Genomic DNA, 18,070 nt, shown 5'->3' with positions numbered 1-18,070 from the left:
AGTAAAAATCATAATCAACAGTAAAAGACTGAAAGCTTTTCCACTAAGATCAGAAACACGGCAAGGCTGCCCATTTTTACCATTTCAATTCAATATGGAACATGTACACCTAGCCAGAGTAATTATTCAAAAAAAAAAAAAAAGATACAAAAACATCTTTCCCCTCTTTTTCAATAGATTTTTCCTAGCTCTCGTATAATAAGCACTGCATTTGCTCAGTTATTTAAATATGTACCTATTCCTATCCCCTGACCAAGAGACTCCTTAGAAGGCAGGGTTAATGTTCCGGTTTTCACTATATCCTTAGCCTTAGTACAATTTGTGACACAGTGAAGATTTGTAATGAGGGCTTCTTTAGTAGATGGATACTTGTATTTTGGGGCCAATTTTTTCCAGTGGTTCAAATAAGCTAATCTTACTCTCTGTGCAAAATTTCAAGAGTGGAAAAACAGAGTATAGAGATTAGAAAATGCATTTTCCCCTTTAGATGTGTCTAATTCATGTGGGAAAATAATATATCCAAGAGATGCTTTCCCACATATAATCTTGCTCATTTGAATCAAGAATCTCAGAATTCTAACATTTGCCCTCCCAATCAGAAAAACTTGGGAATCTCTCTAAGTCACAATTGAATCAGGGAAGTACCTGAATTACGTTTACTTTCTTCTGCATATTTTTGACATGGGTAAAATATTACACCATGTCTAACATAGCTACTATGACAGCAAAAAAGGCAGCTAAACAATAACAAAATTTTCTGATGGATTCCATGACATGACTGTAATTGCTGGCAGACTGTATTTCTTAGGATTATAATTTATTTTTCTTTGTGGGTATGTAAATCCTGTGTTCAAGTAAAACTCTTGACAGCATTGCATGAGTACCAACCTTTACATGGATAATTTATAAGAAACTCTACAAAGCATCTAAATGATCTTATTCGAGTATCTCGGGTAATAAATACAATGCTAAAATTCTGTATTCCAAAGATAAAATAATTTTGACCATCTTTATTAGAGAAGAAAATTAGGAAAAGTAGGTGTAAAAGGAGACATATCAATGAGATTCTATTTGTCAATTACTTGCTCCCTGCCAGACAATGTACTGTTTTAAGCTTTTAAACACTTCTTATGTAAATATATCACTTTTTACTCAATGAAGAGATAGTGTTATTGTGCCCATTTTACATAAGCAGAAATAGAAAAGAAAGACTAAGCAATTTTAATGTTATGACTTAGAAAGTAAATGTCTGGATTAAATTCAAACCCAATTCTATCTGCCTGATTTAAAAGGCCATGCTATCAATTACTTACTCCTCTACTTTTCATAGTAAGATGCCTTCTTGACTACTATGCTCTATACTTTCCCCCTCACTGGGAATTTGGCTGTTCTTTTAGATTACTTGGTTGCTCAAAGAGGAAGCTAGGGAAAGTATTTGAAAAGTAATTGAAATTTTGTGACAGGACATATAAATACCTCTGTTGGAAAGAAGAATGTCTGAAAAAAAATGTTCCCTTTCTTATTTATGAAGCATCACATTCTACAAATGAATAGGAAAAGATCTAGAAGTAGTAAGGACTATCACATACTGAACACTCTGTGTGCCAAACATCATGCTAAGTATTTTACATGGTTCTAATTTTTAAAACATTGTCTAAAAGTAAATGTTAGTTACAAATGAAGGAATTACAGCTCAGAGAGATTAAACTGTCTGCCCAGTGATTTCAGAGCTAAGGCTAGTAGTTGTGGTTTGCATACAAATACTTATAATGAATAAAATGCCTGTGTACTCTCTACTCTAGCAAGGTAGAGGAAGAGAGATTGACAATATTGAGGGATAAATGAATCTTATATAGAGATAAAAAGAGATGGCATCACTAGCATAAGACAATGCTATAGAAATGCTGTTTTTTACCTTAGATTACTAATTCAGAGTTTCTACAGATTAAGCAGTAATCCACTTTAAAGGATATAAATAATATATCAATTGATATTTATACCTATCCTTTAGTAAACAGTGTTTTGTTTATAGTACAACAAAACATTGTTTTATTTACATTGTATTGTTCACAACATAATCTCCATTCTTACAAGAACCTTGTGAGTTAGGTGAGTTAGGTCTTTCTAACTCTGCATTATAGATAAATAACACAGACAGAAAATATCAAGGTCTTGCTAAAAGTAATGGAGTTCATTGGTAAATACATTAAAAATTCAAAAAGACAAAAAAAAAAAAAAAAAAAAAGGAGTTCCCGTCATGGTGCAGTGGTTAACGAATCCAACTAGGAACCCTGAGGTTGCGGGTTCGGTCCCTGCCCTTGCTCAGTGGGTTAAGGATCTGGTGTTGCCGTGAGCTGTGGTGTTAGGTTACAGACGCAGCTCGGATCCCGCGTTGCTGTGGCTCTGGTAAGGCTGGTGGCTACAGATCCGATTCGACCCCTAGCCTGGGAACCTCCATATGCCTCGGGAGCGGCCCAAGAAATAGCAAAAAGACAAAAAAAAAAAAAAAAAAAAAAAAAAAAAAACATGAATTCAATGCATCTCTGGTTAATACCCTGCCCTCATTAAAGGAAAACATTGTTAATGATATCCCATTAATGACATTCTACAAACTGACTGTAATTTACACCCAAAGCAACATGCTTCACCAAAAATAAATAAATAAATAAATAAAATGGAGATTTTTGAACTAAATGAAGAATTAACCAAATGAAGTTGGTATAGCCCCAAGTTAACCAGACTTTAATTCTCTTCAAGATCTATCACAGACAGTAAAACTCTGTGATCAAGACAAAAGCCGTATCAGTTAGAAGACAATGAGAAGTTGGGGAAGGATAGCTGAATGATCTTGTAACTAGCAAGAACACTGCTTATCCTTGAAGTTAATGCATCAGAGAAATTGCTACTTTTCAAGCATCTCTCATTTCTGAATTCCAGTATGCTGTGATGTCAGAATTGTATTCTAACTGAACTTGTAAACAAATTATTATCAGTTGCAATTGGTTGTGGCAGAGATAAATAAAACCTTAACAGGTTGTTTATCTCAAGGGAACACAAAAATCAAGAATTCAGTATGCATTCTATAGTTTGTTAGAATTTTTTAGTTGATGGAAAAATGTATTCAGAGATATAAGGTAATTAAGGGATATTCATGTTTTTGACATTCAAATATAACTAAAAAATGCTGATCAATGCCAACAAGAAGATCTGTAGAGAACTACAGTAATATGCAATATTTTTCAATAGTGGCTTGGATCATGACATAGAAACCACTCTTTTCATATTGTGGATGACAGATTTAGGAGGATTATCTAATATATTTCATGACAGTGGCAGAGTTCAAAAATCTTGATAGGCTTGAATGATGGACTGAAACCAATAAAGAATTTGATGAAATAAATATAAGATTCTCCATTTAGATTAAAAACAGGTTACACAAATGTAGCTTCAGAGACTTCTATCTCAAAAGAGCTCACTGAAAAAAAGACTATTTTTAATTTTGTAACAGAACTCAACTGTGAGGCAAAAAATGTTTTTAAAGGTTAAATTCTAGGCTGCTTTATTAGCTCTGTTAAATGTATGTAATCCCTACATGGCAATGTTTTTCAAAGCGGGAGTCAAGATCCATTATTGAATCGTGAGTCTGTTAGTGGGTCCTAAAGAGCAACTTATTTTATTTTCATAACTAAAAAGAACATAACAGGTTAGAATATGATGGATCAAATAAAATATATAAATTCTCATTACTTATTCAAAGCAATAATGAGAGACAGATTGATTTGATTATTATTGGGATGATTAATAGATCCAGAATTCAACAGCTTTAACCCTTATGTGAAATATTTTATAAGTAAATATGAAAAATTTATTTTTTATTGGAGTCATATTTATATTCCATTACCATTGTTTTTATATGACCTATATTTTATTATCACCTTTTTCAAAAAAAAAATCCCATTTTTTAAATTTTGAGAATTTAGGTTTTATTATAAAACTAATATACACATTTTGTAGATAATTTAAAAAAAGTAAAAAGGCTAGAATTAAATTAGTTATAAATACTCAAAACAAACCCACTGTTATTTTTTACTGTATATTCTTTACTTATTTTTATATAAGGATTTTTTTAAATTGGGGGTTTATTAAGATTGGTTTCTTTCCATTTTTTCCATTAATCTGGAAGATAATTATATTTTGAAAATACTATTTTTGTTACTTTATAAAATACTATTATATTTGGTAGGGAGTCTTCTACATTATTACCATTTTCTTCTAAATAGTCTTAGATAACCTTTTTCTTTTATCAGATGAAATCCTGTATAGTTTTTACAAATTACAAAAACAACCTAATTGGTATTTTATTGGAATCACATATCTGTAATCTATGTTTATAGGCAAAGGCATTATAGTTTTCCTCCTTTACATCCATGAATATAGGATATGTCTCTCACATGTAAAAAATAAATCTCCTCCTAAAAAGGAGCTATATGTCCAATAGAATCTCTCATATTGTACTTCTTGATCAGTTAATTTGTCTCTAAAATATGATGAAATTATGTTATTAAAATTTTATTTTCCCTGAAGAGGAAAAAAAGGAAGACCAAGAAAAGTGCTCTCCTAAGGGAAATAGAATCTAAATATTTTGAGGAATATGCTGCAACTTTTGGCTAAATCGAAATACTATCCTTTACAAACTATCAATCTTTCAAATGGAAATGATAAAAGAGAGTATAAAATTCATCACAGTCTGAAAATCAACTTGAGACAGAGAGCCTTTACTTATTATTTTCCTTCTTTGAGGAGTCATCTAAGTTGTATTATGATGGTGATTTTTTATTCCTAGTTAAAATTATCTTTCGTGTGATATAGCATTCTTTAAGGTGGACATTGCTAGATATGAAATACAAATGAACATTAGCAATATTATATTATTCAACATAAGGTAGAATGGGTGGTCTTGTGGTTTTAAAATATTAAATTGTAATTTCAGGGAGCCACAGAAGAAGACAACAATAAGAAGAAAAAAACTTATTACAGATTGAAAAAAATAGTCATTAAAACTATCCATAAATTAACTCTTATTGAGTCCAGGATTTTGAAAATAAGTATCAATGTTCCTCATCAAATTTAAGTAGAACTGAAAATCAAGTATTGTTCATGATAAGCAGAATTAGGATAAGATAGTTGAAATAAAAATAAGTAATCTTGCTGATTTAAAAGTTATCCATGAATTTTTAAATTTGTCATAAATGCTACCCACAGTGAGTTTGATAGAGCTATGTATTAGTTGTCAACATCTCAAAATAGTTTTAGATAGACTCAACAAGCAAAATGAAGAACTGAACAAGAAAGGACATTCAATTTCTCATTTTAACTGAGTTTACACCTGCAATTTCAAGAGACAAATGGTAAAGCATGCCTGGAATTATTTAGTAGTACACATGTTACAATGGAAGTCGAGAAGCTCAGGAAATGGTCTGGACTGACTAATGTGCTCAGAAACCTCTGACTGCCTGAAAAAACAAGAAAATATGAAAATCAGTAATGCCAACTAGATGCTAACTCAATAGTGAGAAGAACCAGACACACAATATCTAAAATAATACACACAACACAAATGAAAAGGAAAAAATATGTAGAAATTTCAAAGATTAAGTTATGAGTAAACATTTACTTAGTATATCTCCTGTGCAAAGCACTGTTTTCAGAGCTGGAGGACATGGTAATAAATGAGATAGATAAGAGTCCCTGTTCTCATAGACGTATTTTTGGGGTAGCATATGGTTGCTGACATGTGGAGGGATTTGAAAATTAGGTAATAAACTAAATTATTATTTCAAAAGAACAACAACAGAAAAAGAACTCAACAATTTTTAGATAGTGGTAAGCGGAGAAAGAAAACAAAAATCAGATGGGGGAATGAATAATTTGTTCTCAGGCTCAAGAGATGTTTTAGAGAGCAAGAATATTATAAAAGACCCTGTAAGCAAAGTCCAGCTTGAATTTAAATGCATGCAAATAAATAGGGGTTATATTCTGGGAGTCATTTAAGGCGGTAAAAATGAAGAGATTACTGAGTCATAGAATATGAACTGAACTTTCTCAGGATATTAATGAAGTATATTAATATATCCTAGTTTCTACTCATTTTGTATAATGCATTCTTTAGAGGCAGGGGGATATGGAAAAAGAGAACCCAGAAATTTTAATTTAATGATAAAATTGGAATTTAATAATACATGTTAAAATGTTAGATTCAAAATATCATTGATAAGTGGCCTTCCTTGGAATATTTTTAGTTTTAGTAAATCAACTTAAGGCATTTTCTTCCATATTATGATCAAGGCACTGTACTAAGTTTCCACAAAACAAAATTATGAAGGATTTTAGTGAATTTACAAAAAGGTAGAAATGAATGTTTTCCAAAGTCAGAACAAAGCAAGTATCATGGGATAAATTTACAGTATTGTAGGTATTTAAGAGATGTGATGTTTCACATTCATTAAGAATGGAATATGCAAATCAATCAGTGTGACACACCACATTAATAAACTGAAGAATAAAAACCATATGATCCTCTCAATAGATGCAGAAAAAGCCTTTGACAAAATCCAACACCCATTTCTGATAAGTGGGCATAGCAGGAACCTACCTCAACATAATAAAGGCATATATGACAAACCCAGAGCGAACATCATTTTCAATGGTGAAAAGCTGAAAGAATTCCCACTGATATCAGGAACAAGACAAGGATGTCCACACTCACCACTACTCTTCAACATAGTTTTAGAAGTCCTAGCCGCAGCAATCAGAGAAGTAAAAGAGATAAAAGGAATCCAAATTGGAAAGAAAGAAGTAAAACTATCACTATTTGCAGATGACATGATACTATTAGATACCATTAGATACCATTAGAGCTCATCCACGAATTTGGCAAAGTTGCAGGATACAAAATTAATACACAGAAATCGACAGCGTTTCTATATACTAACAATGAAAAAGCAGAAAAGGAAATTAGGGAAGCAATCCCGTTTACCATCGCATCCAAAAGAACAAAATACCTAGAAGTAAACCTACCTAAGGAGACAAAAGACCTGTACTCTGAAAACTACAAGCCACTGATGAAAGAAATCAAAGATGACACAAAAAGATGGAAAGATATACCATGCTCTTGGATTGGAAGTGTTAATATTATCAAAATGACTATACTACCTAAGGCAATCTACAGATTCAATGCAATCCCTATCAAAAGACCAAGGACATTTTTCACAGAACTTGAACAAAATATTTTAAAGTTTGTTTGGAAGCACAGAAGCACAAAAGACCCAGAATAGACAAAGACATCTGAAAAAGAAAAATGGAGATGGAGGAATCAGGCTCCTAGACTTCAGACTATACTACAAAGCAACAATCATCAAAACTGTATGGTACTGGCACAAAGACAGAGATATAGATCAGTGGAACAGGATAGAAAGCACAGAATTAAACCCACACCCACCTACAGCCAACTAATCTATGACAAAGGAGGCAAGACTATACAATGGAGAAAGGACAGCTTGTTCAATAAGTGGTGCTGGGAAAACTGGACAACCACATGCGAAAGAATGAAATTAGAACACTCCCTAACACCATACACAAAAATAAACTCCAAATGGATTAAAGACCTAGATATAAGACCAGACACTATCAAACTCTTAGAGAAAATATAGCCCTAACACTGTCTGACATCAACAACAGCAACATCTTCTCAGATCCACCTATCAGAGTATTGACAATAAAAAGAAAAATAAACAAATGGGACCTAATCAAACTTAAAAGTTTCTGCACAGCAAAGGAAACCCTAAACAAAATGAAAAGACAACCCACAGAATGGGAGAACATCTTTGTGAGTGACTCAACAGACAAGGGATTAATCTCCAAAATTTATAAACACCTTCTACAGCTCCATACCAAAAAAACAAACAACCCCATCCAAAAATGGGCAGAAGATCTAAACTGACAATTCTCCAATGAAGACATACGGATGGAAAAAACACTTGAAAAGATGTTCAACATCACTCATTATTAGAGAAATGCAAATCAAAACCATATGAGGTACCACCTTACACCACCTAGAATGGCCATCATCAAAAAGTCTACAAACAATAAGTGCTGGAGAGGGTGTGGTGAAAAAGGAACCCTAGTACACTGTTGGTGGGATTGTAAATGGGTGCAACCACTGTGGAAAGCAGTATGGAGATTCCTCAGAAAACTAAAATAGAACTACCATCTGATCCAGCAATCCCACTCCTGGGCATCTACCCAGAGAAAACCATGACTCGCAAAGACACATGTACTCCAATGTTCATTGCAGCACTATTTACAATAGCCAAGACATGGAAACAACCTAAATGTCCATCAACAGAGGAGTGGATCCAGAGATGTGGTAAATATACACAATGGAATATTACTCAGCCATTAGAATGAACGAAATACTGGCATTTTTAGCAACATGGATGGACCTAGAAACTATCATGCTAAGTGAAGTCAGCCATACAATGAGACACCAACATCAAATGCTTTCACTGACATGTGGAATCTGAAAAAAGGACAGACGGAACTTCTTCGCAGAACAGATGCTGACTCACAGACATTGGAAAACCTATGGTCTCTGGAGGAGACATTTGGGGGGTTGGGAGAGGTACTTGGGTTGTGGGATGGAAATCTTGTGAAATTGGATTGTCATGATCATTATACAACTACAGATGTGATAAATCCATTTGAGTAATAAAAAAAATTAAAAAAGAATGGAATATGGCTTCTAAAATATTTCTGACATGTGATATACAAATAGAAAACACACTAAAAGTTAAACATGAGCAATTGAAAGATTAATAAAGATCAGTAACAATGCTTAATACTGACATAGACAAAGGGATAAAGTATATTTTGAAAATGTGGGATATATGGTCAAATATATGGTTTATTATTTCTCTTATATAAAGAACTGATTACTAAAAGAATGATTTACTTACCAAATGGATTTCAAAATTTTTGTTGAAAATGCATGATAATGACCTTACATTAAAGCATCTATAATTGAGAATAAGAAATAGGAATGTAAAATCTGACATTTTCTAAGAACTATTATATAACATGTTCATGAAAATATTGTAAGACGAAATATTATAGTAATGGCTTCCTGTTCAGGAGTACCCTTATAAATAAAATAACAAATTTGTTCTCTTGGGAGGTAGTTTGAAAGTTAGCTTTCATGCTAAAGTCATTAGCTAATTAATATGCTCATTCTTTTAATTTTTTGACCATCAAATTAGTGTCCACAATATGACTTCCAAAGCTCCTATATTTATAAAAATGATTTAAGGTATACCTGTTACTAAAAGATTAGCATAAACATAGACACTGTGGATGCCAATTAATGATACCTTTTAACGATTAATTAATTATACATCCTAATTATGCAATTTTCATGTACATTACCTATCCTAATTAAATAATTAGAATATGTCACTAGAACTTTGCTGCAACATAGTGAAAGACCTTAATGTATCTTAGTAAAAAAAAAAAAAAAGAAACATAGTCATTCAATATTTTCCTACATAAGGATAATAGTATCCTAAAAGGGGATGAAATAATAGCATACAAATATAGTTACTATTTTCCAAAGAATTTCTCTGGATTCAGTTTATGTGCATATTCTCAGAGAAAACAAAAAATAACTGTACTTCTCATTGCACATAATAAAGGAATTTCAATATTATCAGTGATATTATCTTTGTAAAGATTATCAGTCACTTTGCATTTTTTTTGAAAACATAGCATCAAAATTGTGATGGATAAGAAACTCAAAGTCAAGATGGCAGGTTGTGGAAACTTACATTTCTGTAGGCAGATAAGTTAGTTATCAATATACCTCTTTTCCCCACTAATTAAATCCCTGGAAAGTATATACAAGTTAATTTAATAGAACATGGAACAATGTTAAATATGATGACCCAAGGAAGCTCCTGAAAGGGAGTCTCAAAATACCTAAGCAACTATTATAAACTTTGGCTGAAGTCAGGTAAATGGTTTTGAGGAACATCAGGCTGACAAGACCTGAATCTAATACTCATTCTTAAATCACTAAAATTGAGACAACCATACACTATCTATTACCTACCGTGATACAAAATGAATCACATATACTGAAATAACATTCTTGCAGGGGAGAGGGAGGTGGGGGCACCTGGATCTAATTACCAGTTTATAGGCAATATGAAGGATAAAATCTCATGTTAAACTAAGCTCTGAAGCTGTAATTAGCCAAATCCAGAGTTTGGGAAATTCTAAGGAGTACACAATTAAGCAGCATCAACTATTAAATGACCTGAGGAAAAAAAAAAAAGATGAGGAATGTTTACAGAGTAAAGGTAATTTAACATACAGATCAACCAAATAAAACATGTGAAACTCATTTTGATCCTGGTTCTATCATCAACTGTAGAAGACATGTTTGAGATAATGAGGAAACAGAAAGTAGGTATTGGATCATATTACAGAATTATTATTTTATAAGATGTTATTTTGTCTTGGTTATGTTTAAATAAAATGTCTTTCCCTACTGATATACACACAGAAACTTAGCATGGAATTTTTTTATTTTTATTTTTTTCCTTTTTAGGGCTGCAACTGTGGCATAGAGATTTCCTCATGCTAGTAGTCAAATCAGAGGTACATCTGCCAGCCTGCTCCACAGCCACAGCAACGCTGGATCCCTGACCCACTGATCAAGGCCAGGGATCAAACCCTCATCCTCATGGATACTAGTCAGATTTGTTTCTGCTCTGCCATAATGGGAACTCATGGCATGGAATTTTCAATCATCTGAGATTTGCTTAAAAATAAAACTGAAGCAAACAAACACACAAATAAATAAATAAATAAAAAGCGTGGTTATGTGTGCTGTGGGGGAAGGGAGATAATTGTAATAGATGTGAGAGGGAGAAAAATGACCACCCCTATCATCCAAGAAGTCCAGGTCTTAATCCCAGAAACCTGTGAACATCTTGTTATATAGTAACGGATAATCAAGGTTTCAGATGGAAGTTAGCTCTTCAGCTGAGCTTGAGATGAGGGAATTATCCTGGAAGACTCTGAAGCAGGATCAGCATGGAGGAGAGGGTGTGAATCAATGTATCATAAAGGTCCTTCTAAGTATAAAACAAGAGCAGAAGAGGGGGAACAAGGAAATGGCAACATGAAAAAGCTTGGCCTGATGTTGCTGGCTTTGAAGATGGAAAAATGACATCATGGGGGGAGCTCTTGAAGGTTAAAGGGCAAGAAAACAGATTCTCCTTTAGAGTCTCCAAAAAGGGAATACAGCCCTCTTTTAACCCAATGAAATACATTTCTGACTTATGATCTCTAGAACTGTTAAATAATAATCTACATTGTTTTAAGCCACTAGGTTTGTGTTAATGTTATTATTATTTTTACAATAGCAATAGAAAAATAAAGTACTAAGTAATAGTTACATGAGTTTCATTTTTCTCCCTACTTTTGAATTCATTTCAAACTTTTCATAGTGAAACTTTAAAAAGTTATATTAGGATTCTGAATTTTCCGTTACCAATATTGTGTTTAAATTCCAATAGCGCAATAACAAAAAGCTTAATTTAAGAACATATGAAATACAACAAATATGACTGGTTATAAAGATGCCATTTATATATAATCAGAGATGTCATAATGTAATATAATTATTTGAATATCATGGCATTGTTAAAGAGAAGGAAAAACGTGGGCAGTCTCTTCATGTCAGATTTATGGGCACATATTTAAAGGCAAATATATCACATGATGAAATCATCAATTAGTCAGAGAAAATGGCACACACCATGCCATTTTGTGTTGAACATTAAATTTTTTTTTGGAACATTCATTGTTAATTTTGGAATTTTGGAAGTAAAACTTAGTTAAAACAGCAAATTCCTCCATAAACACCGCATTTTTAGACCAAAAGTCAAAGGGAAGTAACCTATTATTTCCTTAAACTGAAATTTAATATTATAATACAATCATAATACAATTGTCTTCTCATGAGTATTTTTATAAGCCGTAACAGCAGACTGTAACTTTTTTGAAGGCAAAGGATTTTTTCCTCTCGTCAGGAAAACAATTCCTAATGCTCTCAAAGAAAATTAATTTTATTTCAGCAAATTCTTCAAAAAAAGATTACTTCACAGTACAAAGAAAATGATTACTTAATGGCATTTTCCCTTAAAAAACCATTTTAAAATAATAATAAAAGGTGATGTAAAAGCAAATGCTTTTCTCTAGGGTACCTCAAAAACGGGTGAGCTTACCTAAAATGGTTCAAATTTCTCCACCGCAGCCACCGTATTTCACCGATTTTCACCATAAACTTATCTGTGGTAAGTTTAACACACTTGTTCAGCCTTAAAACAAATGTTAATTCACCTGAGGCCTCACACAGACCCAGGCTAGTTTATATTGAACCCACTTTGACCCGACTCAGCCCTGTTTCTAAATCGGACCGTCTGACCTCGGAAGTGGAATCCCTTCTTAAGCGGCTGGATCCAGGGTGACCCCGGAATCCGTTTGACTCTTTAGTAAAAGAGAGTCACACTGCAGAGGTTTCTAGACTCCGTCTGGAAAAAGAAGTGTTCAAATAAAGTCTGTAACCTCATACTACAAAAGCTACAGAGTTAAAACCTGGTATTCGAGAGTAATTTACTTACCTGCTCCGGTGCCAGTGAGAAAGTGGGAAGCCTGAGAAGCTTAAAGGTACCTCAGCCTGGTTGCTCGCTGTTCCTGGGGTCCCTCAGCGGCTTCCGTGGGTCCTTTCTTTGGAAACCAGAACTGTTAAGAGATAAACTGAGGAATATTAAAAAAAATCAAATATTTATATGAGCGAAAATTTATTTGAATCGGCAGTGCCTAACTGGAAGCGATTAGCAGCGCTACACCTGACAGGAGCTTCGAGAGCAAGGAGAAAGCAGAAGAAGCAAAGTAAGAAAATTACTAATTTGCTATAGCTGGTCGCCTGGCTGGCCTTTTGACTTGGTTATCCTTAGCATTTTGACTTTGTAACTTTGAAGCATTTACAGGCTTATATTTTGGTTTGCTTACAGTGGGCAGCCAAGTTATTAGAGCTACATCAATGAATTGCCTCCCTGTTTAATTAATATAACAGACCACATTTAACGTTAGTTCCCCATCACTGACTTTCAAAGCAGGATTTAGATTTTGCTTTAGGCAATTCTAGTCTAAATAAATGTATAGCAAGCAGCAGAAATAAAAGCATTTTTGACTTCTGGAAATAGGTGATGATAGTGGCTATGTTTTTTTTGTTTGTTTTCTAATTTAAGTCATCTTTCAAGAAAGAAAAAAAGTCGAAAGAACCACCAAAAATAGTTCTTTAATTATTATTGTCTTTTTCATAATTTGACTTTTTTGTGAGTGAAGTTGAAAAGAAAATTAAAATTTTACGCTTAATTATTTCATTTTACAGGAAATAGAAATTCTTAGCAAACTAATAGAGGGCAAAGCATGAGAAATATTTTCATAACTAGTAATACTAATGTACCAATATTAGTAATTCATTTTTTATAAAAGAAATTCCATATATAAGCCCTATGTGGTAGTAGTCAAAATGATTCTAATGAAGTAAACAATGATTCTTCTCAAAATATATAACTTGCTCATACATATGCATGGGTTGTTATCTCTGTGTAATTGTTTTTCCATAATAAAAACAGTACTTTAATATCCATAAGGAACACTGCCTTTGCCTCTTGATGCTGAATTTGATTCATATTCGTATTTAAAAGTCTTTGGAATCAAAACTGCATATATGTTTCAACCTGTTGTTTCACTGTTGGCTCCCTGATGGAAAGAAATGAGACTCTCTTGTTCATCTTTGAAATTACAGAAAAATTAGGAAAGTATTTCACAAAGTAAAAACTTATTAATTTCTTGTTGACTTTTATAGATGAAGTGATCAATTTAGGTATAACACTTTTTCACCATACTAGATAGCTTTATAATAAAAGAATATGACTGATTTTCCTACATTCATTAAAAGGAAAGAAAAAAATAAGACTACAACTATCTAAGGAGTACTATGCATAAAAGTAAAAACAACTGCTAAGCAAATTATACTACTACTATCTATTTATATTTTTTCTTTGTCTCTTTTTCTTTATATCACCATATTTCTCTATATCACTATGTTGGTATGTCATGTATTTTTATTAATAGAAAATGCAAATGTTATGAATATTCTGTTTATTGAACACTTTTTATTTATACATTATATACATTTTACCCTAGCATTAATTTTTATTGCTTATTATTTTTACTAATTTGTAGTCTCTATATACTAAATTTGCCTCACCAAACCCCTATTGATGAAGACTAGGATGTCTCCACATTTTCAGAAACCAGGATGCTTATGTTTTATATAGCTGTCTATGACAAATACATAAATTAATATGTCAAATACAAAATAATGACAAATATATATTTGCATTATAAAATTCTTTGACAGGAGTTCCCGTCACAGCTTAGTGGTTAACGAATCTGACTAGGAACCATGAGGTCGTGGGTTCAATCCCTCGTTAAGAGTCCGGTGTTGCCGTGAGCTGTGGTGTAGGTTGCAGATGTGGCTCGGATCCCATGTTGCTGTGGCTCTGGTGTTGGCATGTGGCTATAGCTCCAATTAGACCCCTACCCTGGGCACCTCCATATGTTGCCAGAGCAGCTCTAGGAAGTGGCAAAAAGACAAAAATAAATAAATAAATAAATCTTTGACAAATATATAAAATATGGTAGTGTATAAATACATAAAATATTAAAAGTATATATAATTATTCCTTTAAGAAAAATTTAGAAAAGCATCTAATCAGTCAAACATTATAAGGGTGTTAAGGTTTTCAAAAATGTGTAGTTAACATACTTTTGAATTTTTATCCTGTTATATCTTTACCACTTTGTACAATGGAATAGGAATGTGTCTGGAAAAGGATACAAACTCTTTTGAAATAATGAGTAAATATTCATCTAAGCCATCATTAGGAGACACCTCAGAAGAGAGGTTATATAAATGTTGGTGTCCTTGGCATATTGTTAAATAAACAATTATTTAAATGCAATTAAAACAGTTAAGATGAAAAATATTATCTAAGTAGAAAGATTCTCCTGAAGAGAAAAGATGATTTCAGATAATGGTCTAAGCAATTCTACCATATATGCTTAGGTACAGGAAGAGAAGTCTTTAAGGAAGAAAGAAGGAAAACCCATAGGTGTAGGAGAAAAACAGAAAATTGAGATGTCACTAAAGAAGGAACTCAGGAAAGAGGAAATGGCAAGTGGTATCACCCAAAATTTATTTAGCATTAAAGAAGCTATTGTCAACTACCTGGAAAATGGTACAAAACTGAAAATTGTGAGGGTTGCAATCCGGTGGACAAAATAGATAATCAAATAAGGGAATAATATTCTGATAAATTGATATTTAAAATGTGAGGTGCCATTAAAATGGTCACAAGGATAAAATTTTATAAAGTTGTTTATGTTTAAAATTCTTGAATATTTAGAGAAGACACAGATGGAAAGCATCCCTTGGGTTTGGTGACATGACTTTGATTAATTATATCTATAAGAATGATTTCAGTAAAGTGGTTGAATTTAAGTTTCATAGGAAGGGGATTGCAGAATAAGATTTAATGGGAGAGAAGTATGTAGAACTTATTTTAAATATTAGTGAAGAGAAGGATGAAATAAAGTAATAGTATTGTCAGTGGTATGAGTTTCCTAATAATTTTGTAAAACATGTAGTAAGGGTAATAGATTGCATACATTAAAAGATCATTATACTCGAGATGTCAGAATGAGTGGAGGAGGTGGTCCTCAGAGACATGGAGGTAATGGACTTGAGAATTGGTTATGAATTCTTGTGGAAAAGAAAATGATAGGAGAATGATTTAGGATCTTCGAAGAGACTGCAGATGAGTGACCAAGTCTGAAGTGAGTGTGTGTGTGTGTGTGTGTGTGTGTGTGTGTGTGTGTGTGTTGGGGGGAAGGTATTGGATGCAGAAATACTTTAGGTAAATATACTTTATTCCCTTTTGATAGTAATATTTTCTAAGTAATTTGTTTTTTATGAAATTAGCCTTCCTAAAGACAATATGCATAATATTCCAATTCCTCCATAAATAAAAATAATTGCACAGAGATAACACCCAACAGGAAGAAATATTATAGATCATACAGTGATTGAAATGATCTCTGATTCATTGTGTAAGTTGTAAATACTCTGCTAAATTGACTATTAGACAAACCTGGAGTTAATAGTAAAAGCTTGGTTGGAAATGTGTTCCTTCTAAAGAAATGTTCTCATTTAATTTTCATCTCTGTTTGAGAAGTACTAGAAAAAACAACCATTAAAAAAAACACTATGATGTTACCTTTTTATCTCAAAATCATCCTAATTATGGCTCATATTTTGAGCAATATTCAGTAACTGTCATCACTGCAATTTGTTTGACAGCAGTGAGGCTGCAGAAGGCAGATAAAATACTTGTCTTGTTATTAGACACACTATAGAGTTTTATTGCAACATAAATAAAATTTGTCATTTCTGATTTTTTAAAATATCTTCTTTCTTCCCAAATTGACAACCACTAATACATTTTTAATGAAGAAACATGTTCTACTATTTTATATTATCATTATTTTTTAAAGAAATGCCAAAAAGTTTAATATTGTACACATACATGGTTTTCCAACCAGTTTAAGATATAAAGCACACACTCCCCAACTTAGGTTCTTTCCTCTTCATTTCTCCCCCAACCAAGGATGGTATTATTACATTTTCCTATGTGTCTTCAGACTTTTAATACATATGAATATATCTACGTATATTTTATTTTTTGCGTCATAGATTTTAAAGTTAAATACTTCATAACAATGTTTTTGTGTAATTTGTTTTTTCAGTTAATTAGTTTATGACATTTATCTGTGTTGATAGTTTAACTCAAGTATGTATTTTCATCAATTATTAGTATTTTATTGTATAGTTTAACTTTAAACAATGCTAAAATTGGGGCACTGACCTCCTGTGCAGTTGAAAAAATCTGCATATACCTTTTGACTCCCCCCTGCCATATTTTAGTAGTAGCCTACTGTTGACCAGAAGCCTTACTGATAGCATAGGCAGCCAATTAAAAATATTTTGTGGAGTTCCCATCGTGGCGCAGTGGTTAACAAATCCGACTAGGAACCATGAGGTTGCGGGTTCGGTCCCTGCCCTTGCTCAGTGGGTTAAGGATCCGGCGTGCCGTGAGCTGTGGTGTAGGTTGCAGACGCGGCTCGGATCCTGTGTTGCTATGGCTCTGGCGTAGGCCGGTGGCTACAGCTCCGATTCGACCCCTAGCCTGGGAACCTCCATATGCTGCAGGAGCGGCCCAAGAAATAGCAGAAAGACAAAAAAAAAAAAAAAAAAACAATTTGTATGTTGTATGTATTATATACTATATTCTTATAACAAGGTAGGGTAGAGAAAAGAAAATGTTAAGAAAATCATAAGAAAAAACATGTTTTATTTATTAATATCATAAGTTTACATTGTTTACAAAATGAATTATCTATCCGTACTTATATCAATATTGTCTTATATGATACAAGATACTCCATATGTTGTATATATTACTAACACTAGATATTAAAAATGAAAAGATAATGTGAAAAAGAAATTCGTATTCATTTACAAGTTTAATGAGTCATGCAATAACAAAAAAGCAGCAATGTGATTTCTTTATGGTAGCCTAGACTATACCCTAATAAATGAATCACTTAACATTTTTATGGCATGCAATATTAGTCATATTTATTATACAGCATTGGAAACACTGGATTTCTTTGGGAAAAAAACACTTACTTGAAATGATAGGCTAATATGTATTTTCTCCAATTATGAGAGAGAGTCATACTGTAAAGTACTGTAATTCTTTGAAAGCAAAGTTATAAAATAGTAAGAAAACTAACACATTATTAATTTTATCTT

The 18,070-nt window shown here is 32.6% G+C and overlaps 1 long non-coding RNA gene across 1 annotated transcript in view; it reads right to left on the bottom strand.

The window, feature by feature from the left end:
* LOC110259435 overlaps positions 1–12,427 on the bottom strand; it is a 77,125-nt gene extending 64,698 nt beyond the window's left edge. The window contains exon 1 of the long non-coding RNA XR_002341845.1: positions 12,348–12,427. This is a non-coding gene — a long non-coding RNA (uncharacterized LOC110259435). The remainder of the gene's footprint in view (positions 1–12,347) is intronic.

This window comes from Sus scrofa, chromosome 2 (assembly GCF_000003025.6).
Source record: "Sus scrofa isolate TJ Tabasco breed Duroc chromosome 2, Sscrofa11.1, whole genome shotgun sequence".
In the NCBI taxonomy this organism is placed as follows: domain Eukaryota; kingdom Metazoa; phylum Chordata; class Mammalia; order Artiodactyla; family Suidae; genus Sus; species Sus scrofa.
This window is presented reverse-complemented; position numbering and strand designations above follow the sequence as displayed.